Source organism: Lolium rigidum, chromosome 5 (assembly GCF_022539505.1).
Source record: "Lolium rigidum isolate FL_2022 chromosome 5, APGP_CSIRO_Lrig_0.1, whole genome shotgun sequence".
Lineage (NCBI taxonomy): Eukaryota > Viridiplantae > Streptophyta > Magnoliopsida > Poales > Poaceae > Lolium > Lolium rigidum.
Window position 1 is genome coordinate 29,033,826 of NC_061512.1, and position 15,852 is coordinate 29,049,677.

Below are 15,852 nucleotides of genomic sequence, written 5' to 3' on the forward strand. Positions count from 1 at the left end.
CTCGTCCTGCTCCGCCACGCGCAGGCGCTGCTCGAGCTCGCGGGCGCGGCGCCGCTGCTCGGTCGTGACGATCGGCAACGGCGGCGCGAGCATCTCCGCCTGCTCGCGCGTCCAAACGTCGTCGAAGTTCATGTGCCGGCGGGGACGGCTGAGGCGCCACGCGACGGCGTCGTAGGCTCGCGCCGCCTCATGCGCGGTGTCGATGGTTCCGAGTTGGATCCGCTCCTCGCCGGAGCGGATCTCCGCGTCGAAGCGGCCGCACGGCCGCGCGCGGACGCCGTGGTAGCCGGAGGCGGAGCGGCGGCGCGGAGGCATGGCGCCGGAGACGGAGGCGGACCGTCGGCGCGGAGGCAGATCGGTAGGGGAGAGAGAGCGAGGTGGAGCGACACGCGGAAGATTCAGGCAGTTGGCGCGTTCACGCGTGTCGCGTTTATAGCGCGCATGGCAGCGCACGCGGCAACTTTCCCGCGTGGCATGGCGCAAACGCGCGGGCGCAGCAAATTTTTTACCGCGCGCGCCCTTTTCCCGCGTCTGCTGGAGCTTCGCGCGGGCGCCCGCGCGCGCCAAACAGGCGGTTTTTTTGCCGCGCGCGCCTTTTACAGCGTCTGTTCGAGATGCTCTAACTTCCAAAAAAGCTCGGTCATTCCTATCCTATCAATTGTCGTGACATTAATACGAGGTGTTTGAGGGGCTACCGTTCATTCGTGCTTCCCCTATCAAATACTTGGGGCTTCCACTTTTGATTTGGCAACTTAAAAGAGTTGATCTCCAACCGCTTGAGGGCAAGATGGCCGGCAAGCTTGCCACTTGGGATGGCAAGAACATCAATGCAGCCGATCGTGGAGCCCTTGTCAAATCCATCCTCACCTCAAGAAATTTTCCATCTAACACCAGTAAGGATCCCACTGTGATGCCTTGCCTCCATGAATAAAATTAAGAGTGCTTTTCTTTGGGCCGGCACCAAAGAGGTTACCGGAGGCAGATGCAAACTAAATTGGGAGGCAGTGTGTAGGCCAAAGAATATTGGTGGCTTGGGCATCCTATACCTTGAGAAATTAGCAAGTGCCCTTCGTTTGAGATGGCCATGGCTCGAGCGGAGGCACGCAAACAAGCTATGGGTCGGCATGGGCAACCCATGTGCCGAGATTGACATGGACTGTTTCTATGCCTCCACTACTATTACCATCCGGAATGGAAAGATTGCCACTTTTTCTATGCCCACCTCCCCGCCGCCGCTGGTGGCGCCGCTGGGCAAAGTCCGCGGGGCGTGTCTGCGGCAACGGATCTTCCTCCTACTGCACTGGGTGGCGGCGGCCAAGACCCTCGTCGAAGCCAGTGGTGGCTGGCGGCGGCCAGGTCCTCGATCTGCGCTACTACATCTCCCCGCCTCCCGTCGGTGCGAGGTGGTGCTCCAAGGCTTCTCCCACAGCATGAGGTTTCCCGGGGCAGCAACCCTTGGTTGGATGGCGGAGGCGTCCCTCTTCTTCGTTAGAGATGGTCGTCCTGAGGATGGTCGTGGTGAGTCTTTTGCTCTGCTATTGTGTCCCAGTGGCGAGGTGGGGAGGCGCGGAAGCCGGTGATGGCTAAGGAAGGAATGAGCCTCCTGGTTGTCACCGGTGGAGGGTCAACCAGCTGCAACGCGTTGCCCATTCGCTTGGTGTCACCACTTTGCCACAGCTGGTCTGGGATGGTCGGCGGCATCGGGGCCCGACCTGAATAATGGTGGTGGGACTAGAGTCTCTCTTGTGCGAAGATAAAGACATGCATGAGGCTTGTTCGTCTAAATCTGGACGGAGTGATGAGTTCCGGAAGGCTCCGCCGACGAATATAACGGCGCACCCTATGCCTAGAGTTCACTGGATCGGGTGGTATTCGGTCTTGCGCACCCATGCTTTTATTCCGACCGTTTGGTGCTAGAGGGAGCAGCGCAAAGTGATACATTGCAAACATATCTATAATATTTGATGCTCCATGCTTGTTTTACACCAATTTCTATATGTTTTGTTTACGCTTAATGGCATTTTTATGTATTTTCTAGAACTAACCTATTAACAAGATGCCATAGTACACGTTCCTGTTTTCTGCTGTTTTTGTATTTCAGAGAAATTATACAGGAAATATTTTCGAAATTGGACGAAACAAAAGTCAAACCTTCTATTTTTCCAACCCGAAGACGGAGTCCAGAGAAGAGACGGAGAAGAGCTAGGAGGTGGCTACACCACCCCTAGGCGCGGCCCACGCCCTGGTCGCGCCTAGGTATGGTGTGGGCCCCTCGGGCGCCCACCAACGTCGCCCTTTCACCTATAAATTCACATCCTCGGGAAAAACCAAGATACCCGAGCCTCCATCCATGAAAAGTTCCGTCGCCGCCACCATAGTCAACCCTAGCTCGAGAGGGTTCTGAAGCTCTTCCGGGCACTCTGCCGGAGAGGGGGATCATCATCGGAGGCCTCTACATCACTATGCCCGCCTCCGAAGTGATGCGTGAGTATTTCATCTCTGGACTACGGGTCCATAGAATTAGCTAGATGGTTGTCTTCTCCTCATTATGCTTCATGTTTAGATCTTGTGATCTGCCTATAATGATCAAGATCATGTTTATGTAATTATATATGTTGTGTTTGCTAGGATCCGATGAATATTGAATATTATTGAGTTGATTATGATCTGTTATATATGTTATTTGTGATCTTGCATGCTTTCTGTTGCTAGTAGATGCTCTAGCCAAGTATGTGATTGTGACTCCAAGAGGAGTATTTATGCTCTATAGTGGGTTCATTTCTCTAGTAATCTGGGAGAGTGACAATAACTTCTAAGGTTGTAGATGTGCTATTGCTACTAGGGAGAAAACAACAATACTTTATCCAAGGATAATTCTATTGTTTACTTTATACACTTTACTTAATGCAATAATATGTTGCTTGCAACTTAATATTGAAAGAGGTGCGGATGCTAACCTGAAGGTGGATTATTAGTCATAGATGTAGTTGGATTACGGTATATGAATATTGTTGTAATGCTCAAATTAATCTTATAGTAATCATCTTGGTGTGTATGGTCTTTATTCTGTCAATTGCCCAGCTATAATTTATTTACCCAACATGTTATTTATGTTTATGGAGAAACACATCTAGTGAACTGTGGTCCCCGGTCCTTTCTTTTACATTGATAAAACCATCTACTGCAAATTATTGTTCTCTTTATTTCACTGCAAGCAAACATCTCTTTCCACACTATACGTCTAATCCTTTATTTTCAGCAAAATCAGTAAGATTACCAACCTCACTGTAAGTTGGGGCAAAGTATATTGGTTGTGTTGTGTGCAGGTTTCACGTTGTTGCTGACACCGGTAGTGCGTCCTACCAAAGTCAGCCATCAACACCTTTAGAAGTGATTTCTTTCTCCTACTGGTCAATTAAACCTTGGTTTCTTACTGAGGGAAAACTTGCTGTTGTGTTGATCATACCTTCCTCTTGGGGTTTCCCAACTGCGTGCTCTGCACAACATCATGAAGCTCTGTTCTGTGCTGCCATCAGATGATATTCTAGTCCATCGTGAATCAGAGGCGGGGAATATCGTGAAGGCTGGATTGAGAGGATTATAAATGGAGGTTCGAGTCTCTGTGCTGTTGAGGGACTTGCTTGGTGTTCTGGGTTTCGCAGCAGCAGTATGCAAGTGGGGGCGGCAACACATGTGCAGTTCAGAGTCTTACCTTTCAGGGTGAAAATCCAAGGTCTAAACTTAATTGGTTGTGCTTGGGAATGACCTTGTTGAAGGCATTGTTTTGAGAGCGGGGACTATCTCCAGTGTGAAAACCTAATATCCTTTGATCGGGCGACAACGACGCTTGTGCACTGTTCCCTTCTTGGAGGCATCACTAGTGGAGAGCCTGGATTTCAGCTGTTTTTTTGGTGGCGGTTATACTGTCGTTGCTAGGTCTGGAGTACCGTAGTGGGACTTCTTTTTCTTAATTTTCCTTTTCTTTTTTCGGCTGTGTGCATCCTTACTACCATTAGGGTAGTGCGGTGTTGTAGAGGCTGGGTGTAATTGGTATCTACCGATATTAATATATTCCCTTTATCAAAAAAAAACATAAAAGCTTGACGAAGGGTGTGCCATGATGGGGCACTGATACGTCCAAAACGTATCTACTTTCCCGAACACTTTTGCTATTGTTTTGCCTCTAATTTGTGTATTTTGGATACAACTATCACGGACTAACGTTGTTTTCAGCAGAATTGCCCTGGTGTCTTGTTTTTGTGCAGAAAATCAACTTTCAGGAAAATCCCCGGAAATAATCGCAATGGGCCTATTTTCACAGAGGACTTACGGAGCCAGAAGACGAGACGGAGGGGGGCCACGAGGTGCGCACACTATAAGGCGGCATGGTGGGCCCCTGGGCCACGCCGCCCTATGGTGACGCCGCCTCGGCCAGCCCCCGACGCTCCCCTCTGGACTACTTAAAGCTTTCGACCTAAAAACGCACGGGGGTTCGTCCAATTTGCCAGAAGACTTCAAGAACTCCGCCGCCATCGCGAAACTCAATCTCGGGACCAGAAACTCCGTTCTGGCACCCTGCCGGGACGGGGAATTGGAGGAGATCATCGCCATCATCACCACCGACGCCTCTCCATCGACCATCCATGCTTCCCCCATCCATGTGTGAGTAATTCCCCCGCTGTAGGCTGAAGGGGATGGTAGGGATTGGATGAGATTGTTCATGTAATAGTCATAAGATTGTTAGGGCATAGTGCCTAGTATCCGTTGTTGGTACTTTTATGATATTGTTGCAACTTGTTATGCTTAATGCTTGTCACTAGGGCCCGAGTGCCATGATTTCAGATCTGAACATGTTATTGATTCATGATGATATTCATTGTTTTATGATCTTACCTGCAAGTTGTATACACATATTTCTGTCCGAAACCCGAGGCCCCAAAGTGACAGAAATTGGGACAACCGGAGGGGAAGGGTGTGATATGAGGATCACATGTGTTCACGGAGTGTTAATGCTTTGCTCCGGCACTCTATTAAAAGGAGTACCTTAATTACCAGTAGTTTCCCTAGAGGCCCGGCTACCACCGGCTGGTAGGACAAAAGATGTTGTGCAAGTTTCTCATTGCGAGCACGTACGACTATATACGGAACACATGCCAATGGTTATTTAGTACTTGGATACTGTTTTATTATTATCTGCAAATGCCTAGTCTTGATTGTTACATGAGTATTCTTATCCATGCAGCGCCCGTTCATCCATCCCTATGCCTACAGTATTTTAATCCTGCTGTTTACTATAATCACTACTGCTGTCTTTATTACACTGCTGCTTATATTTCACTACTGCTACTGCTATAAAACTGTTGCTACTGATAAACTCTTGCGAGCAAGTCTGTTTCCAGGTGCAGCTGAATTGACAACTCCGTTGTTAAGGCTTACAAATATTCTTTGGCTCCCCTTGTGTCGAATCAATAAATTGGGTTTTACTTCCCTCGAAGACTATTGCGATCCCCTATACTTGTGGGTCATCAAGACTATTTTCTGGCGCCGTTGCCGGGGAGCATAGCTTTATTTCCAAGTTCACCTGAATTGATATTGTTCGCTGCAAATCCTCCATCATGGGTAAACCTCGCGATGCTAAAGTCGCCATATTACCATCCACTACAAGAAAAGGTACGACTCTGAGTTCCTCTGCTGCTCTTGATTCACCATCTTTGATAAGTAAACTTGTTTCACCACCACAAGCTTCACATGCTGGTACTTCTGCTGAATCTAAAAATTGCTTTGATAATCTTGATGATGCTTCTACTGTGCTTGATGATAATGGTTCATTAGGTTCTTTTCTAGATGCTACAATTGCCAGGTCTAGACAAATTGAAAATACTGCTACACCTGTTAATTCACCTGAGTCTGTTGAACACTCTAGTGATGATCTTGATGAAGATTATGTGGAACTTGATGATGATTTTATTGAACTTGATGCAATGCTACTACTGATGCAAGTAACATTAAAAAGCTTCTTGCACAACGTGCTGTTAGATATAAACTGTCTCCTGATCCTAAATTTGCCACATCGCCTATAAACATTAAGGATAAGGATTATGATTTTTCTCTTGATTTATCTCATATATATATTGTTGAGAAAACACCTTTTTGTGGTACTGAAAAAGAAAGTGTTGTAGAGCACATGATTGAGCTTTCTACTTTGAGTAGCTTGTTTTCTGATGATACCAAGAAGCGTACTTATTTTGTTGCTAAATTTTTTCCTTTCTCATTAAAGGATGATGCTAAAACTTGGTATAATAGTTTGCCTCCTGATTCTATTGATAGTCCAAGTGGTTTGCTTGATGTTTTTCTTTCGAAAATATTTTCCTGCTAGTGCTCAACATATTGCTTTGCAAAAAATTTATAGTTTTGACCAGGAAGATGGAGAGAAATTGCCTGAAGCTTGGGCAAGGTTTTGCTCTCTTCTTCGAGCTCGACCTGGACATGATTTGGAGAAGCATGACTTACTTGATATATTTTATAGTGGACTAACCATTGAGTCTAGGGCATACCTGGATAGTTGTGCTGGTTGTGTTTTCAGGAAAAGAACTCCAGACGAAGCCGAAGAATTATTGGCTAGAATAGGCCGAAATCATGATGATTGGACTACACCTGAACCAAACCCAACACCAATATTGAAGAAGAGGGGTATGATTAAATTAAATGATGAAGATATGAGGGAAGCCAAGAAATCTCTTAAAGAGAAAGTTATTAAATCTGAAGATGTGAAGAATTTACCCCCATAGAAGATTTATGTAAGATAACTCCCCCTTCATCCACGATTGAGGTACATTCTCTTCAACGCTTTGATAAAGAAGATATTCCTTATTCAAAACCTCCTGATCAATGTTTAGATGAGTTTGATAATTATGTTGTTAAGCAAGATAATTTTAATATGAGAGTAGAGAATCATTTAATGGAAAATTCTCAAGCTATTAGTAAATTGCATGATATTGTGGAGAGAACCTCCAATGATGTTAAGATGCTTGTTAAACATTTTCATATGGTTCAAACTCAAATTGATCAACTCACTAAAGTGCAAAATGACTTGTTGAAAAATACTTCTGAAGAAAAACATGCTTATGAAGTAACAACTAGAGGTGGTGTTTCTACCCAGGATCCTCTATATCCTGAGGGGCATCCCTGGTTCGATATAAAATCTACAATAAAACTATCAACTTGTCCTTTGATGATTTTTGTGTAGCTATTAAAGTGCCACAATGGGGATCATGTGAGAATATTAGGGGACTTCCACGGCAACTCTTGAAGCTATACGAGATGATTTGTCAAGGGAGAAGCTTCTCAGATGAGAGTGGTAAAATTCGTAGTATTCAACTCCCATCTATTCACTATTTTGCTTACTTTATCACCAAGTGCGTTCTTGCTAGAAAGAATGCAAATAAGTTATCCATCCATGACTTGGCTTTCCTAGCTGCTGCGTTGCAACATGATTGGACTTATAATTTGGGTGCTTTGATAGCTTTTAGGCTTGCCACTAACCGTGATAAAGGAGGAATTTGCGGAGGTCTCATTGCCTCTCGTTTGATAGCTATGCATGGTGTAGAACCTCATCCTCTTGATGTTCAGCTCTCTATAGAGAAACTTGATATTCTTTTGATGATAAAACATGACTTTGTTTCTAATTGGTCTAACTCGAGTAACCTGTCCTATGAGATAACCTTTTTCAAGAAAAAGTGGAGAGTAACTAAATCTGAAAGGCTAGTTGTATTGCCTGCACCTGCTTTGTTTAACCTTGATTCCAGGGAAAGTTTGTCGGTCATAGAAGATGAACTTGATGCATACATAGAGAGGAGCGGCCATCATGCAGGGGACGGCATAGAGGAGACCGAGGAACCCCTCGACTTGTCATCCGACATAGCAAGTTCTTCACATCAGCATCTCGGGCATGTGGAGCCTTCATCCTTTTCTTCGGCACAGGGATCTTATTACGACCATGCCATGTATGATCCACCGGCGTGGAACCCTGACCTTCGCTGGGATTGATCTCCACTTAGGCCAAAAGCCTAAACTTGGGGGGAGGTATACCTGCATCACTCATTCATTGCATATTACAATTGCCGGATATTTGTACATACTTGTTTCACTTCTTTTTGGTTGTTTCTCTTTCGGTTATTTTTATTTCAGTAGGTTCTTAGTTTAGTTTTTGAAGGTTGTTACTACTGTAGTAACCTTTACTTTTACTTTTTTTTATTTCATTTGTGTTCCGATGGTTGCCTCTAATATGAGGAAGATGATATTCGGGGAAGTGCTGTCTAAAAACCAGATTCCGGACTGATACTAAAAACATTCCTAAAAATAGCCAGAACGTTATTTTGAGAAGCCAATTTTTGTGCATGTTCCCCAGGTTATTATCTAACTTTCATTAGTTGAGCACTTTTCGAGTTAAACAGTAGAAGATTTTCGAAAAAAATGATTACTGTACTGCTGTCAAGTTTGACGGATTTCTGCCACTTTGTGTTTGTGTGACTCTTTTCGTTTTCATTCTCTTGTTTTTGCTTTGTTTCTTTTCTAAAACACAAAAAGACCAAAAATATTTCTGTTGTTTCTCTTTATCATTTGTTTATTTGGTTTCTTGTCCCTATTTTGCTTTATTTGCTCTCGTTGGTTTGCTATAAGAAAATTCAAAAAGATTTGACTTTCGATCTTGTTTGCAATTCGAAAACGCCAAAAATATTTGTTGTTCTTCTTCGGTTTTGTAAAGATTACTATGGAGTTCAGCGATCTCCGGTGGTTGGAGCTTGGTTTTCATTCCATATTATTCAAGCTACACAAGTGAAAGGCAATAATGACGATCTACGACAACTCGACTGTGGTGAGAGGCTGGTATGAACTCCATTTGTTTTCATTTTTGTACATATACTCATCCATGTGAGCATGCTTAGTTGGTTCATGTGAGGTATATGTCATTTAATGAAAGTCTAGTAGTTCATGATGTCTCATGCTTAGTTCCAATTTATTAATATGAGTAGCATGTCATAAATATTTGCTTGCATTGTTTTATTCATAGATGGGTATGATATTGTGGTATCCTCCTCTGAATAATTCATTTGAATCGACTTGGCACATGCTCACGCATGCATATGACTAAACAAAAAGTCAATTAAGCCTCGATGATTTACTTTGCTTCAGAGTTCTTGTATCACTTTTATACCTCCGTTAATTTTATTTTGTCGCAAGCATGATTATGACAGTTATTGCTCTCTTGATTGTCGCTTCCCAGTGCTTCCAAACCCCTGAAAACCAAGTTATTCCAAAGTGTCCACCATAAATACCTATGCATAGCATTTCAAACCATTCCAAGTAAATTTTCATGTGCTACCTTTAAAACCTTCAAAGTACTTCTCAATTTGTGTCAACATTTTATAGCTCATGAGGAAGTATGTGGTGTTTTATCTTTCAACCTTGTCATTTACTCCTGACAAACTTTCACCAATGGACTAGTGGCACATCCGCTTATCCAATAATTTTGCAAAAAGAGCTGGCAACGGGGTGCCCAGCCCCAATTAATTAACTTCCATTAATAATTGTCTTCACATGTTTTGCCCTGATTTATCAGTAAGCAACTTAATTTGCAAATAGACACTCCTCCATGGTATGTGAATGTTGGAAGGCACCCGAGGATTCGGTTAGCCACGGCTTGTGTAAGCAAAGGTTGGGAGGAGTGTCATCCATAATGAAACTAAAATACCTGTGTAAACAAAAGAGAAGATGGATGATCTACCTTGCTGATAGAGATAACGTCCTTCATGGGAGCCGCTCTTGAAAGTCTGGTTGACGAGGTAGTTAGAGTGCCCACTACCATTCGTTAACAACAACAAACACCTCTCAAAATAATTTTACTTCTGTTTAAAAAATGAAAAGCTCTAGCACATGTTAATCCCTGCTTCCCTCTGCGAAGGGTCAATCTTTTACTTTTATGTTGAGTCACCATCCTTTCCTTGAGCACCTTCTTGAGAGCATAATTGTCATTCTTAGTGTAATATGCTTGTCCCAAAATATGATTAGCTGTGGTATAACTCTGATGCTTTTATCTTTGATAATCTTTACTTCTAGTCTTTCTATGAATTTCAGAGGTGTCTGGGCATTTATGTTTTGCTGTACAAATACGGGCAAGCGAGATACCACTTTATCATATCTTTTTATGAACATTGCAATCCTGCTGATAGATATGATTCATGATGCTTATTATTAGTTTGTTGGTATCTTCTTCATGATTGACATAACTATTAGATGACTTTATTTGCATTTATCTTATTATGAATTGCCTAAGTACTCGTCCATATCATGAGAATATTTACATCATATGAACAAATGTGTTCGTGAAAGTTCTTTTATCGCACTCAGTTTGTTAATCGAATTTCTTGAGGACAAGCAATAAGCTAAGCTTGGGGGGAGTTGATACGTCCAAAACGTATCTACTTTCCCGAATACTTTCGCTATTGTTTTGCCTCTAATTTGTGTATTTTGGATACAAATAACACGGACTAACGCTGTTTTCAGCAGAATTGCCCTGGTGTCTTGTTTTTGTTCAGAAAATAAACTTTTAGGAAAATCCCCGAAAATAATCGCAATGGGCCTATTTTCACAGAAGACTTACGGAGCCAGAAGACGAGACGGAGGGGGCCACGAGGTGTGCACACCTTAAGGCGGCGCGGTGGGCCCCTGGGCCGCGCCGCCCTTTGGTGACGCCGCCTCGGCCAGCCCCCGACGCTCCCCTCTGGACTACTTAAAGCTTTCGACCTAAAAACGCACGGGGGTTCGACCAATTTGCCAGAAGACTTCCAGAACTCCGCCGCCATCGCGAAACTCAATCTCGGGACCAGAAACTCCGTTCTGGCACCCTGCCGGGACGGGGAATTGGAGGAGATCATCGCCATCATCACCACCGACGCCTGTCCATCGACCATCCATGCTTCCCCCATCCATGTGTGAGTAATTCCCCCGCTGTAGGCTGAAGGGGATGGTAGGGATTGGATGAGATTGTTCATGTAATAGTCATAAGCACTACAAGAAAAGTTGCCATGGCCGACGAAGTTGAAGTCGCGCCGTGGTTGCTGGTGTACCATGGCCGACGATTTTGGGTCCCTCCGTGGTGCATGTCAAAACTTTTTTTTCTCGTTTTTGAGGCCACCTAGCCCGACGAAAGCGGCCAAAACGTCGCGTATGGTGGCCCGGGACGTGGTGCATCTCGAAATCTCGGGTTCGCCGGCCGAGTCAACGCAAATCCGCACCGCCGAGGGATGTAGGGCCCAGATGGCAGCCTCTCTGGCATTGTTTTTTTCTCGATCACGCCATCTCGTTCAACGTTCTCCGATCGAGCCGTTTACGATGCAGGATCATGGGTCCCGCATGTCATCCTCTATGAACCAAAATTCTTTCTATTCTTGGATTTTTTTTGACCCCCGATTTCGGGCTACTTCCTTTTTCTTTTGATCCCTTGCCGCCTTGGAAACGTTGAGACCGCTGCTGCTAAATGGGACCCGCATGTCATCCTCTATGTGCAATCAACTTTCTTTTCTTGGAGTTTTTTTTGGCACCTCAAATTTGGTCACTTGCCTTTTTCTTTCGATTCCCTGCCGCCTCTCAAACGGTGATACCGCTGATGCTAACTGGGACCCGCATGTCATCCTCTATGTACTATAAAACTTTCTTTTCTTGAATTATTTTTGGCACCTCATATTTGGTCACTTACCTTTTTCTTTCGATCCCCTGCCGCCTCTCAAACGGTGATACCGCTGCTGCTAAATGGGACCCGCATGTCATCCTCTATGTACTATAAAACTTTCTTTTCTTGAATTATTTTTGGCTCCTCATATTTTTTCACTAGCCTTTTTCTTTCGATCCCCTGCCGCCTCTCAAACGGTGATACCGCTGCTGCTAAATGGGACCCGTATGTCATCCTCTATGTACTATAAAACTTTCTTTTCTTGAATTATTTTTGGCTCCTCATATTTTTTCACTAGCCTTTTTCTTTCGATCCCTTGCCGCCTCTCAAACGGTGATACCGCTGCTGCTAAATGGGACCCGCATGTCATCCTCTATGTACTATAAAACTTTCTTTTCTTGAATTATTTTTGGCTCCTCATATTTTTTCACTTGCCTTTTTCTTTCGATCTCATGCCACGTTTGAAACGTTGAGGAACCCGCCGGCTCATGGGACCCGCATGTCATCCTCTATGTGCTATAAAAGTTTCCTTTGTTGGATTTTTTTTCACCCTCCGATTTTTGGCTATTTCCTTTTTCTTTTGATCCCCCGCCGCCTTGGAAACGTTGGGTAAGCTCGCCGACTCATGGGACCCGCATGTCATCCTCTATGTACAATCAACTTTCTTTTTCTTTTGATCTCAAGCCGCATTTGAAACGTTGAGACCGCCGCTGCTAAATGGGACCCGCATGTCATCCTCTACGTACAATAAAGTTTCTTTTCTTGGATTATCTTTGGCTCCCGATATTTTGTCACTTGCCTTTTTCTTTCGATCTCATGCCGCCTTTGAAACGTTGAGTAAGCTCGCCGGCTCATGGGTCCCGCATGTCATCCTCTACGAACAATAAAAGTTTCCTTTCTTGGAGTTATTTTTTACCCCTAATTTCCGGCTATTTGCCTTTTTCTTTTGATCTCCTCGCCCTCTCGAAACGATGAGGACGCTCGTTGGCAGTGTCGGTCCCACATGTCATCCTCTATGAACAATAAAAGTTTCCTTTGATGGATTTATTTTGAACCCCTAATTAATTTCTCGGATATTTCCCCTGCCGCCTTGGAATCGTTGAGGATGCCGCTGCCTCATGGGTCCCGCATGTCATCCTCTCGTAACGGTAAATGTTTATTTTCTTGGATTTTGTTGACCAAACGATTTTTGGCTTATTTTTTCTTTCGATCACGTGCAGCCTTTAAAACGTTGAGGACGCCGCTGGCTCACGGGTCCCACATGTCAACCTCTATGAACAATAAACGCTGAGGGTGCTGCTGCCTCATGGGTCCCGCATGTCATCCTCTCGTAACGAAAATGTTTCTTTTCTTGGATTTTTTACCAACAGATTTATGGTTTATTTTTTCTTTCCATCCCCCGCCGCCTTTAAAACGTTGACGACGTTGTTGGCTCATGGGTCCCCGATGTCAGCCTTCCCGTACAAGAAACATATGATATCTTGATTATTTTGCATACAATAAACAATGTATTGCGCTCTAAGCTATTTCAAACGGATAATTAAATCTTTATTTTTACATAAACAAACTTATATGTTGAATCTCCTTGTTTTTTTGTCTTTGCGAAGCATAGGACTTTCCTCGTTTTTTTAGAAAATTCTGAACTTTCCTGTTTTGGAGTGGGCTGAAATTGTACGAGTCAAAAGGCCAAGCGTGATAGTTCGAAGGCCCGTGATGTCCAGATGCAGCCCAATTGAAATCTTTCTTCTTGGATTTTTTTCACCCCCGATTTCTGGCTACTTCATTTTTCTTTTGGTTCTCGTGCCGCCTTGGAAACGTTGAGACCGCTGCCGCAAAATGGGACCCGCATGTCATCCTCTACGTACAATAAAATTTCTTTTCTTGGATTATTTTTGGCTCTCGATATTTGGTCACTTGCCTTTTCTCTTTCGATCCCGTGCAGCCTCTCAAACGGTGATACCGCTGCTCGCTAATTGGGACCCGCATGTCATCCTCTATGTACAATCAAGTTTCTTTTCTTGAATTATTTTTGGCTCCTGATATTTGGTCACTTGCCTTTTTCTTTCGATCTCATGCCACGTTTGAAACGTTGAGGAACCTGCTGGCTCATGGGACCCGCATGTCATCCTCTATGTACTATAAAAGTTCATTTTTTTTGTTTTTTTTCACCCTCTGATTTTTGGCTATTTCCTTTTTCTTTTGTTCCCCTGCCGCCTTGGAAACGTTGAGTAAGCTGCTAGCTCATGGGACCCGCATGTCATCCTCTATGTCCATCAACTTTATTTTCTTGGATTTTTTTTGACCCCCTAATTTCTGGCTACTTTCTTTTTCTTTGGATCTCAAGCCGCATTTGAAACGTTGGGACCGGTCGCCGCAAAATGGGACCCGCATGTCATCCTCTATGTAAATAAAATTTCTTTTCTTGGATTATCTTGGGCTCCTGATATTTTGTCACTTGCCTTTTTCTTTCGATCTCATGCCGCCTTTGAAACGTTAAGTAAGCCGCTGGCTCATGGGTCCCGCATGTCATCCTCTACGAACAATAAAAGTTTCCTTTCTTGGAGTTATTTTTTACCCCTAATTTCTGGCTATTTGCCTTTTTCTTTTGATCTCCGCCCCCTTTGAAACGATGAGGACGTCGTTGGCAGTGTCGGTCCCACATGTCATCCTCTATGAACAATTAAACTTTCCTTTGATGGATTTATTTTGAACCCCTAATTAATTTCTGGCTATTTCCTTTTTTTCTTTGATCCCCGCCGCCTTGGAAACGTTGAGGATGCCGCCGCCTCATCGGTCCCGCATGTCATCCTCTCGTAACGATAAATGTTTTCTTTTCTTGGATTTTTTTACCAACTCGATATTTGGTTTATTTTTATTTTCGATCCCCCGCCGCCTTTGAAACGTTGACGACGCTCGCCGGCTCATGGGTCCCCGATGTCAGCCTCCCCGTACAAGAAACATGTGATATCTTGATTATTTTGCAGACAATAAACAGTGTATTTCGCTCTGAGCTATTGCAAACGGATAAATTAAATCTTTATTTTTACAACTTATATCTTGAATCTCCTTGTTTTTTGTCTTGGCGAAGCATAGGACTTTCCTGTTTTTTTTTTGAGAAAAATCCGAACTTTCATGTTCCGGAGTGGGCTGAAATTGTACGAGTCAAAAGGCCCGAAGGATAGTTCGAAGGCCCGGATGTCCGGATGCAGCCCAATTGAAATCTTTCTTTTCTTGGATTTTTTTCACCCCCGATTTCCGGCTACTTCATTTTTCTTTTGGTCCCGTGCCGCCTTGGAAACGTTGAGACCGCTGCCGCAAAATGGGACCCGCATGTCATCCTCTATGTACAATAAAGTTTCTTTTCTTGGATTATTTTTGGCTCCCGATATTTGGTCACTTGCCTTTTTCTTTCGATCTCATGCCACGTTTGAAACGTTGAGGAATCAGCCGACTCATGGGACCCGCATGTCATCCTCTATGTACAATAAAAGTTTGATTTCTTGGATTTTTTTCACCCTCTGATTTTTGGCTATTTCCTTTTTCTTTTGATCCCCTGCCGCCTTTGAAACGTTTAGTAAGCTGCTGGCTCATAGGTCCCACATGTCAGCCTGTATGAACGATAAAGCTTTCCTTTCTTGGAGTTTTTTTTTGACCCCCTAATTTCTGGCTACTTTCATTTTCTTTTGATCTCAAGCCGCATTTGAAACGTTGGGACCACTGCCGCATAATGGGACCCGCATGTCATCCTCTATGTACAATCAAGTTTCTTTTCTTGGATTATTTTTGGCTCCTGATATTTGGTCGCTTGCCTTTTTCTTTCGATCTCATGCCACGTTTGAAACGTTGAGGAACCTGCTGGCTCATGGGACCCGCATGTCATCCTCTATGTACTACAAAAGTTTATTTTCTAGGGGTTTTTTTTTCACTCTCTGATTTTTGGCTATTTCCTTTTTCTTTTGATCCCCTGCCGCCTTGGAAACGTTGAGTAAGCTGCTAACTCGTGGGACCCGCATGTCATCCTCTATGTACAATCAATTTTCATTTCTTGGTGTTTTTTTTACCCCCTAATTTCTGGCTACTTTCTTTTTCTTTTGATCTCAAGCCGCATTTAAAACGTTGGGACA